Source organism: Phasianus colchicus, chromosome 4, assembly GCF_987193195.1.
Source record: "Phasianus colchicus chromosome 4, bPhaCol1.hap1.1, whole genome shotgun sequence".
In the NCBI taxonomy this organism is placed as follows: Eukaryota; Metazoa; Chordata; class Aves; order Galliformes; family Phasianidae; genus Phasianus; species Phasianus colchicus.
Genome location: NC_143439.1, coordinates 51,426,902 through 51,437,277, shown reverse-complemented (window position 1 = coordinate 51,437,277; position 10,376 = coordinate 51,426,902). Strand labels below are relative to the sequence as shown.

General features: G+C 39.0%; 1 long non-coding RNA gene across 1 annotated transcript; it reads right to left on the bottom strand.

The window, feature by feature from the left end:
- Nucleotides 1–1,043: 1,043 nt before the first annotated feature.
- LOC149918253 (uncharacterized) lies at nucleotides 1,044–6,527 on the bottom strand. The gene is made up of 3 exons (XR_016466473.1): nucleotides 6,434–6,527; nucleotides 5,163–5,314; nucleotides 1,044–1,318 (listed from the first exon to the last, which is right to left on the bottom strand). It is a non-coding gene; the product is annotated as an uncharacterized LOC149918253 (long non-coding RNA).
- Nucleotides 6,528–10,376: the final 3,849 nt, after the last annotated feature.

Sequence of the window (10,376 nt, the reverse complement as noted above, 5' to 3'; positions counted from 1 at the left end):
GTTTCACTTCCCATTTCCTCTCTCCTTCTCAGCTCCATAGGTCATTGCATATTGACCTTGCATTCAATACACACACAAGCCACATACAATTGTGTCACTTTTTAGACAGAAACAGACAATGCAGCTATATCGTCAATCTGCAGTCTGCACAGCAGCTAGCTGAGAACAAGCTATTAGTAGCACAAAGGTAGCATGGCTTTCAAAACGTGTGCAGGTAGTACAAGTTACACTGTGAGAGCTGGGCTATCTTTCTTTTATATCAAACGTGAGGAACAATGTGTTCTTATATCTGTTCCAGATATAAGACCATGAGCTCAGCAGCTTACAGATTAATCTAAGCAAGGTCTAAGAGGATTTTTCAGAATTCTACTTCAGCTCTCATATAGCTTGAGACACATATAAGCTTTTTTTTTTTTTTTTTTAAAGACCTCAAAAAGGTCCACCTACAGAGACCTCACTGAACTTACTTGGAGGGCCTGGCTGCATTGTGCATGTCACAACCATTGTCTCAAATCTGTTCTTAAACAGATTCAGGCTGGACATTAGGAAATATTACTTTTCTGAAAGAGTGGTCAGGTACTGGAATGGGCTGCCCAGGGAGGTGGTGGAATCACCGACCCTGGAGGTGTTCAAGGAACATTTGGATTTTATGTTGAGGGACATGGTTTGGTGAGTACTATTGGCGATAGGTGGATGGTTGGACTGGATGATCTCAAAGGTCTTTTACAACCTCGGTAATTCTGTGATTCTTGCTCTCAGTATGTTTCTCACACAGAGGTGTCCCTTTGCAACTGACAGGCCACACCTGCTTGCCTGTCTTCAGTTCTAATCTAAAGATTAATTAGATGCAGTAATCCTTCCTTTCAAAAGCTGCCTCATAAGCTCATACATTTTCCTAGAGATGAAAGAATCCTATATTAATCTTCTGGCAGCTTCAGCACATCAAAGAACACAACCTGCTTGTGTACCTGGCTCCCTGGCCAGCAGCTTTCAGTGCATGGCTTTAAGATTCAGGATCTGCTCCCTTATAGTTAGTGGACTACTGCATATAGTACAGAAATTATTTCATTCATAACAAATTCAGGACTAAAATTAGCATGTTTTCTGAGAGACAGAATAATTAAACAGCAAGCATAAATAGGTTCTCCTCAGCATCTGTTTTCCACACTTAGAAAAAAAGCATAAGCTTTACAGCTTCAAGTAATTTCAACTGGCAAAGGAGAGATGTCTCAGCAAACTTCAGTACCCTCAGGTTTCAGGAAAGTCAGCAGGAAGTTAAGTCTAATTCTCTGTTCACACTCCTCCCTCCTTTTGGCTCCTTGAAGAAGAGCAGAGAGGAACCTTTATGTCAGAAGGCAATTCAGCAAGAGCCATCAGAAACAATAAACACAACAAGAAGTTAAAATATCATTTTCCACTTACCAGTGACAGAAAGCATCTCTTAATACAAACACTGGATTTTCTACTCAAGACACTGCGTAGTAAGTCACAGCAAAGACAAGAGTGTTTGTTAAAATTAATGAAATCAAAAGAGCACAGAACTTGCACAGTAACAGAACAGAAGAGAAGACAATTGAAATGCATGGTAGCTTCTTGCAAGCTTCTCCGAACATTTTATCTTGAAAATCTAACTAGATCTTGTATATAAAGTACAGATAATTTCTGTTTGAACTAACATAAATCATAGTTTCATTTCTGATTGAAAACACCAGAGTGCTTACATACGCAATAAGCATCATTTACCCATCCAAGAGCGTTAGCTCTCCAGCTAGAATTCTTAGAGCAAGTGCAAAAGCATTCAAAAGTCAGTGGACATCCTCTACTGATTTTGCCACAACACCAGCTGCACCAAATCAAGGTACGTAGTGTAAGTACACCTGCTTTACTCCAGCTAAATCTTTAAGATTAAAACAACTGAAAAAGATACAAAGACTCCTTCCACCCGTAGCCAATTCACTGTTGAGCAAAAGTAGATATACTGGAGCCAGCAGAGGTATACCCATCAACACTAGTTGGTTAGTCCAGATTTATTTGCATTTATATCAAGACTAACGCAACCTGTAAATGTTTACAACTGGCTGCTTGCAATGAGGGCCTGTTTTCTTCCATAGCTACACCACATTTCTTATGCTGCCATCTGGCCCCATAAAAACAGCCTTACAGAAATACAGAGATACAGAAATAAAGCAGTATTTCATGGCTTGGGCACACAGCAAGAATTAAAGTTAAAACTGCTTATTCCACTCCTGAAGCTATTTTCAAAAATATTTATCCCGACACATACATTGCTCATCATTTATATGATACCCAATAGACGTTATGCTAAAATGAGATTTCACCCTGTAATAGGTGATTGTGTCTTGCTTTCCAGCTACCAGAAAGCATTTGCTATTGTATTCTGAATACCTGACTTGGTAACTGACATTGGGAACATTTGTTTGACATGAATATGGAGATAAGTGAAGATCTGTGCTCAAAACAAGACAGACACTGATAAAAGGTCAAATCTGACAGGCTGAAGAAAGCCTTAAGGCTCCTCTTCAAATCAAATTTGAGTTTTCTATAAAGGTCAGTGTCACTGTGACCTATTTCAGTTTTCTTCATTAACAGGTTTCAAGAATGCTTTGAAATATTATAGCTATAAACATTTGGGGAATCCTTAATTCTGACATGAACATATCATGGCATCACCTGCACAACAGAGCTTCCACAGCAGCACATCAGATCCCAGGATTAAGGAGTCTTTTCTATATCATACATCTTTGTGTGAATACAGATAAACTGTGCATCTCTCTCAGTGTTCCCGAAAGAACTACTATAAATACATTCAGTCTATTCACAGCATTCAAAGGTAATCTGGTACTTTTCAGCTTTATAAGAAAAAAAAAAATGAACTCCATACTCCTAGAATACACCAATCAGTGGTCATTACAGTACTCAGCCCTGAAGCAAGAGAAATCAAAACAATACCTTCATCTTCAAATGCTGCTTCCCCCCAAGCTCCCTGCCCACCCTGGAGGCTTCTTCTGTAAACAACATCCTGTCTGTTCAAATCTGGTACAACTAGCAGCTTCACTTCAGATCTGTAATTATCAACTAGGTGTAATAAATGAGGCATTTCCTAAGAATGGATAGGTATTCCTAAAATGGATAGGTATGAAAGGCTTCTTCAGTTTTACTCAAGTTTGTGTCAGCTTAGGAAGAACTACAACAACTCCATCAGGTCAGCTGGAAGCCTGGGCCAGAGAAACAAAAATGAAGACGGACCCATAGCTTACAGCAACAGCTTGATGAAAATAGTACATCCTCATTCATTTCTTTTAATAAAAAAAAAATTCATTATAAACTAAACTGTCTCACCTCACATCACAGATGGAAGAGGCACACAGTTCTCCAGTTGATGGATGGGGGAGAGGAGGGTCAAGGTTTCCCCCTTGCTGGAGGGGAAGAGGAGGTGAAAGAGAACCACTTCTGGCTTTTGAGCTTGCTAAGCCTGTTTCTGACTGGAGAACTTGACCCTCAACAACTTCCATGAGGTAATAGACAACTGAGAATCCACTTAACCAGCCAGGACAAGCTTCAAGACTGTTTCCTCCACTAAAATGACTATATCAAGTACTTTTGAAGCAATTGTAAAACATATCTGTTGTCAGTAACTACAGAGTTAACTTTAGGCTCTTGAGCTTGTTCTCATTAAAATTAAGTCTTCAAACCATTTTTATTCCAATTAATCCACACTGCCTGAAATACACTCTAAAGTCATTGGTTCCCTTGAAACAGAGAAAAGATAAAAGAGGCATGTATGAAAGGACTAAACCCTTCCCCAGAAAGCAATTAGACAAAAATTATGTCTAAAATTTTTCCCCTTCCACAAATCCTATACAGTTTTATGGCAGGTGTTTTTAAACATCAGTGAAGTCTGAAAACCATACAAAGATGTTAATGCCTTCCCCTATCTTTCTATATTACCTCCCAAAACAGTATATTTCCCCTGAAAATTGACAAATAATAATTCTTCAGCATTAATTTCAACACATAAAAAAACCTATTCCAACACTAGGTAACAAAGCGCTAAAGGTCAGTACGTTAAGGAACACAATGACAATGAATTTGGTTCACCTATTCTAAAAAAGACATTCAGAAAGTAAGTAGCATTTGAGCACCTCCCAACTTCAATGAAAAAGTTGTACAGAAGTTGAGGAATATTGCATTACCGGTGGAAATGCAACGCAGCTTTAGCATAAAGTGATCCTTGCAAACACAATGACATCTAAACAGTAATCTTCCTCCTTCTCTCACTGTGAAAACATTTGTTCTGTCTTCCACTTAAGCATTTTCGATCATTTGGGGACAACACTCCTTTGCATCACTACCTGGCTAATTTTAAACACACTTGTTGCAAAACAGTTCCCCCACCATCCTGTTACATCAACAACATATGTCAGACCCAGGAAAGCTATTACAGCAAGAAAGCTAATTATTCCTCAATTCAGACACCTGTGAGCCCTACCAGCTATTCTGCAGATATAGAAAAGGCATAAGAAAGAGATAGGCATTCACAGACCACACATGCAACCAAAGATTTGTTTGGTGGAGCTGGAAGTTCTACTTGCAACTTTAACATTCATAATGGTTACCACGCACATTAGCATTTCCATTATATTTCCGCAGACACCATTTAGCTTCTGCCAAGCTTCCACTTCTTCCACTAAGGAGCAGTTTAAAGAGATTTGTCTGCGCAGAACAGGAGTAATTGTTTCTCTCAAGCTCACAGTTATCTCACAATGAAGCACCTTCTCAATACAAGCATAGAGGCCATTCCTCAGCAAGTTGTTATCTCTTCTTATGTCCCTTAAATCATTATCTCTGCTCATTGTTCCAAGATTAGGGAAGCCATCAGCTTCAGTAAGTCAGAGGAGGACACAGAGGAAACAGGACAAGCGCAGCACCTACCCTAGAGAAGGGCTTACTATGCCTACTTCAGAGGAAATCCAGGCTTCGACGTAGAAGAGTAAAGTTAAACGTGTTGAATTGGAAGAACCATAGAGAGAATCAAGCAAAAACTTTGTTTTCTTGGTCACGAGGGGGACAACTGGCTAGCCAGCACAACTTAGTGCTCACTAAACATGGGCTTAAAAACCTTCCTTCTGCCTGTCACTTACCTCCTCCCCCTGCTGAAGGACCTTCATGGCATGCAAAGAAGCTGCGAGCGTACCACAGTGCCAAATTCACTTAAATATAAACCATTCTTGCTAGAAGTATTGGTGACATTCAAGGTTGTCTCACCATGATTCCAACCAATTAAGAGAACAGGCTAATAAGAAGAGTAAGATAAGGTTGTTGTAAGAAGAGGATATTGTCCAATACTTCCACAGTTTAAGTTCATTAAAGAAGAGTACTAAACCCATAAGAAAAAGCATATGGGAAATATGCAACAAGCAAGCTACACTTGTGACTACACTATTACACCTCCAGCTATTGTTAAAAACAAACATTTCTTAGAACTGAATTGCACACTTAAGCATGGATTCATTCACATTAACATAAACTCAGCTGTCTGAACAAGGGCAATACCTGTAGCAATAAAGGTACATATCAGATATGCAGCTGGGTGGCCCTTTTTACTAGAAGCAGCTACTTAAAAAAAACACAACACAAATATTCTCATTACAGAAGATCCTTGTTTTCCTACAGGGAATCAACATTACAAAAGGGAACTTCTCTCAAGTTAGAGATTGTGAAATATTTGTCCAGGAACACCATTTTTAGACTCCATACCAGCCTACTTTTCTTTTTCTCTTTCCGCAGAAAATCTCTCATTAGGATCTAGTAGATGATACCTCCCTAAGCACCAACAAGCTACAGATTCTTTTCCTCACACAGCCACACACTTAACTACTTATCTCCCTAACTACTCTTTATGGAGTGAAGTACTGCCTCAAAGTTCATCTGAGTCAAATGTTATTTTATTACTGACATACTGTTGGCTTATTCCCCTCAATACTGTAAGTCTCCAAGAAGTAGGGACACCTACAGCATACACCTCCTCTTTTCAAAATGAAAAAACACACTTCACTTGTAAAACATTAGCAGGAATCCATTTGTTGATATTACAGTAACCACACGAGGCTTAACCACAAATAAGACATCAAAATAACAACATTCAAGACAGCAAGGTACATTTGGTTATTCACCACATAAAGAACTGCGTTAAAGACACTTATACAGGAGACCCTCCCACTAAGTCACAAGGCTTAAAGTGAATTCCATTTGCTTTCTAAACTTCACGGAGGAAGAGCCCAGATGCAGCCGAGACTGCTTCCAGGCACAGACTTGGTCATTAGTTTATATCTAAGCGATTACACAAGCACAATCAAGATAAAATATAATCATAGTAAAGCTAACAAAACTTAACTGACTTTCAGTCACTCACCAAAGGTCTGTATCAGCAAGGCATCACACAGCACCAAAACAGGCATAACTTCAAGAGCCACCCTTACGTTAGAGGCGATCCATCACACAGGAGACTGTCCTACAGAAGAGCCCAGAAGCCCCTGGGCTTGCTCACTATTTATGAGGTAAGAGGTTGATTCATACTGGTAGTAGCACCTGCTCTAATGCACCTCAGCTGTTGAACCAGGTGTCTGCCATCAGCCTGCCATCAGTTCTGTTAGCATCCAGCTTGAGTCAGATTTGTAGTTCTGATCTGTCTTCAAGAGACTTGTATTTTTACCTGTACTGTTTTCATTGTCTGCCTGAGCAAGGCCACGTGTGAAGCAAACTGGCTAAGGGGGAAGGTGGGGAGGAAGGGGGGCATAGAGTCATACAACATCATTTACCAGAACATTCTGATGCACACAACAGCAATATAAACATGACCATATCCTCAAGAGCCTTAAAAAAAATAAAAGGGTGGGGAATTTCTCCTAGAGGTTTTCTCAAGAAGAAATACGCAGTCCCTACCAAGGAATTCCTGTCTACTTCTCTATTTTCCCCAGGTGCTGGAGATATCAGTGAGCACCTGCTTACCATGCTCTTCTTTACTGCACATGTAATAAGCAGACAGAAGCTTCTGTCCGTCAAAAAAGAGACAGCAAACTTTAGCTTTGTTACTGCAAGAGAGTCGAAGAACACAAGGCAATACTCAGCAAGCCATTGAAGCAGTAGTAAAGCCTTCCTCTCCTTGCTCCTAAGTTCAAGTGCCATCTCACCCATCCACCTGGAGAGGGCCTCATGTTCCCAGGCCCACCGGTGAATATCTCCACTGCGGGGTAACAAGGGCTGCATGCATTCTAATGAGACTGCCAATTTTTGATAGGTAATTTACAATGGAGAAGGCTAATGGCATTACTTTAAAAAAAATGCTTGTATTAAGTAACTATCTGTGATAAAGTTGCATCTTATTTTTTTGTTTGTCTGGGTTTTTTTGGTGGTAGGGGGAGGTGCTTGTGGGTCTTTTGGTCCTTTTTTTTTCTTTCTGTTATTAGATGATCTAAGAAAACTGTAGTTTGATGTAATCTGGAAAATATTTAATAAAACAGTATTTCACATTCTTTTTTCAGGAAGAAAAAAAAAAAAAAAGAGTCCTAATTATCTATCTTTGATCTAATAAAAGCAGGACAGTTTGTTTCCATGTGCCAGAAATTGCTGAATAATTTTTTTTGCCGATTAAAACTTTTTGTAACTCCTGAAAACTGAACAACTGGCATGTAATTTATTAAACTTGAGGTTCTAGAAAAGAATTGATGGAATAAGTCTTAACGACCAAAACATGATGTTATAGTACTGGGTCAAGTTAATCGAAACCAAGAATAACTTTTAAATTAAATGACCTGAGACAGATTTAACTGTAGTTGGATCTCTGCACTGAAATTTCAGCTGAATTATGGTTTTGTATTCTCTTTTTTCAGCCAGAGCAAGGCTCTTATAAAGACCTCTTGTTAATTTGTGGACTGCTCAAAAAAAAAAACAAAAAAAAAACAGTAGAAAACAAGCTTTTATCTCAAGGACATAGTGTTGTGTAAGTTTTCTAGTTCTCCTTGATTTAAAAGTACATGGTCCTAGTAACTGTGATCCATTTAGTATCTCTGGCTTGCTCACTCATACCCAAAGAGAAGGAAGGCATCTTGCCCGTGAGCTTGGTTTGGATACAAATGCCTCCTGGTTTGTCACCAGCCATGGTAGACCTCACAGCACAGTGTGACAGGTCTTACAGGAGGGAAGCCTTCACCTCTCGCCCCTAGGCACACATATGGCTCCATCCACATCCCAGCAGTGGAGCTGACACTAAGTCAGCTCTTAGTGTCACTTCTCCCACTGTCAGCAGTAAGAACCAAACACAGACCACGAGGCATTCTAAAACCCAAACCTGTCCCTTGTAGCTGACAAAATTGGACCACCCTACAGACAGGAAAGGAACACATTTGATAATGAAGTGCTGAAACCCTTTCTATTAGATAATGTCCATTTGAGGGCTGTTGGGAAATGTTGCTTCTTCACTTCCTTGCAGGAAGCCTCATTACCATATGTGCATTGACGTTATCTTATTGCTGGCAGCTGAGAAAGTGTGGGTGCCAGCATGTGAATACCAAATAATAAAGGAATCCCCTGGAGAGGTCTGATTCAATTTCCTCTGTAATACAAGACAAACATGAAAATTCACTATCTTGATTAGCTTTAGTGCAGGGAAACATCTTTCACAGCTGATGTAAATCTTCTGAGCAGTCTCATTTAGCTTTTAACCTTCCTCTCTTTTTCATCCACTTGCAGATTATTCCAGCCTAGACATTCATTTATTTGAATAGCCAAGAACATGTGTATGTTGACTCCAGTCATAATGAGAAGCCTCTGAAGTGCAATAAGACTAAGAACACCATAAAAATCCATCATAATTTGCTAAACAAACATATACTGCAGACCTTATTCTTAGAAATAAGAAAACTACAATGAGGCACACCTTCACCACAAATAAAATGCATCTACTTCCCTTAATACTGCTAGTGTTCAAAGTGAGGAATGATTTAAATAGTCTAAGAATAGATTAAAAACTGGAAGCTGCATGCTGTGTTTTAAATAACTTTTCTAAGGACATACATTTCACCACAGTAACATAAAAACTAATAATGTGCTATGAGCAATGTCACTGGAGGTCACAGAAACAGGACGAGTGTTAAGATCTAATGAGACACAGCACATGCACACAGACACGACTCTTGCAGTCACTGCATCTGGTTTATCAGTGCCAACTCCACTGTGCTTCTATTGTTTCTTATGTGATTTTTCTGCTACAGTTACCAAAGAAATTCTTCAGATGACAAGAAGAAGCTATGAAAAAGAGAGAAATAATTTACCAACATGTTTTTCCAGAATTTTATTAATATAAATGATCATGGAAATTATTAATCTGCCTTCAAAAGGCATATGGGAGATTAAAACACACACACAGCACCATATCTCACTCTGGTTCCTATCAGTGTTCCCCCTCACAGGCAGAGAAATTTAAAATTAAATTGTGACGTACTTCACTAGGCAAAAGATAAGGAATCGAAATCTCACAAGAGATAGTTCTGCTTCAGATACTCTCTGGCCTCAATCACGTTTTAGAAATATCTGTTAGCTATAAAGTTTACAGACTCTTCATGAAATAGCAAAACATCATCATCTCAAAGGTGCAAAATACCCTCAAAAATTTGGACATTCTTTTTCCTCACCGTCTCCCCCTGATACAAGTGGGAGGCTACAAAATCAGCAGGAATATTTTGTTCATGTGTATCTCATTCCCACATTTCCCACAAGATCTTAGAATTGTGAAAATTCACACCTATGTTCAAATACAATTTAAAGACAAAAAGATTCATGTCCTCTCACTTCAATTCTTCAAATTCAGATCTAATCTAAACTAGCTACCCAGGTTTCTTCTGACAAACTATGGGGAGAAGTGGGTATGTTTAACCTGCTACTCAAGTCACATACACTCCACTCTCTCAGGTTGAGACGTACAGCCTGAGGAAGTATTTTCTGAGATGTTTTCTCTCATCAAATACAACTGCCCAAATGATTCCTTTAAGTTAGATTTCTGACTCTTAGAAAACTAATATACAAAAATTCTACCTAAACTCTTCATCATAGATTTCCCCAAAGGAAATAACTATTATCAACAATACTTACCATTGTGTCATCAAAGAGAGGTGTATTTGGACAATTTTGTCAGCTGGCTGGCATTCAAATGCTGTGCTGACAATCCATTACAGCTGCTCAGTTTCCATCATTCCTCCAGAAAAAAATCTGACGGAAAATCACTGCATGATGTATTTACAAATCATTTTAATTGCAATAAAAATAATGAATATCTAACAACAAAAGAGCTCGTAGATTAG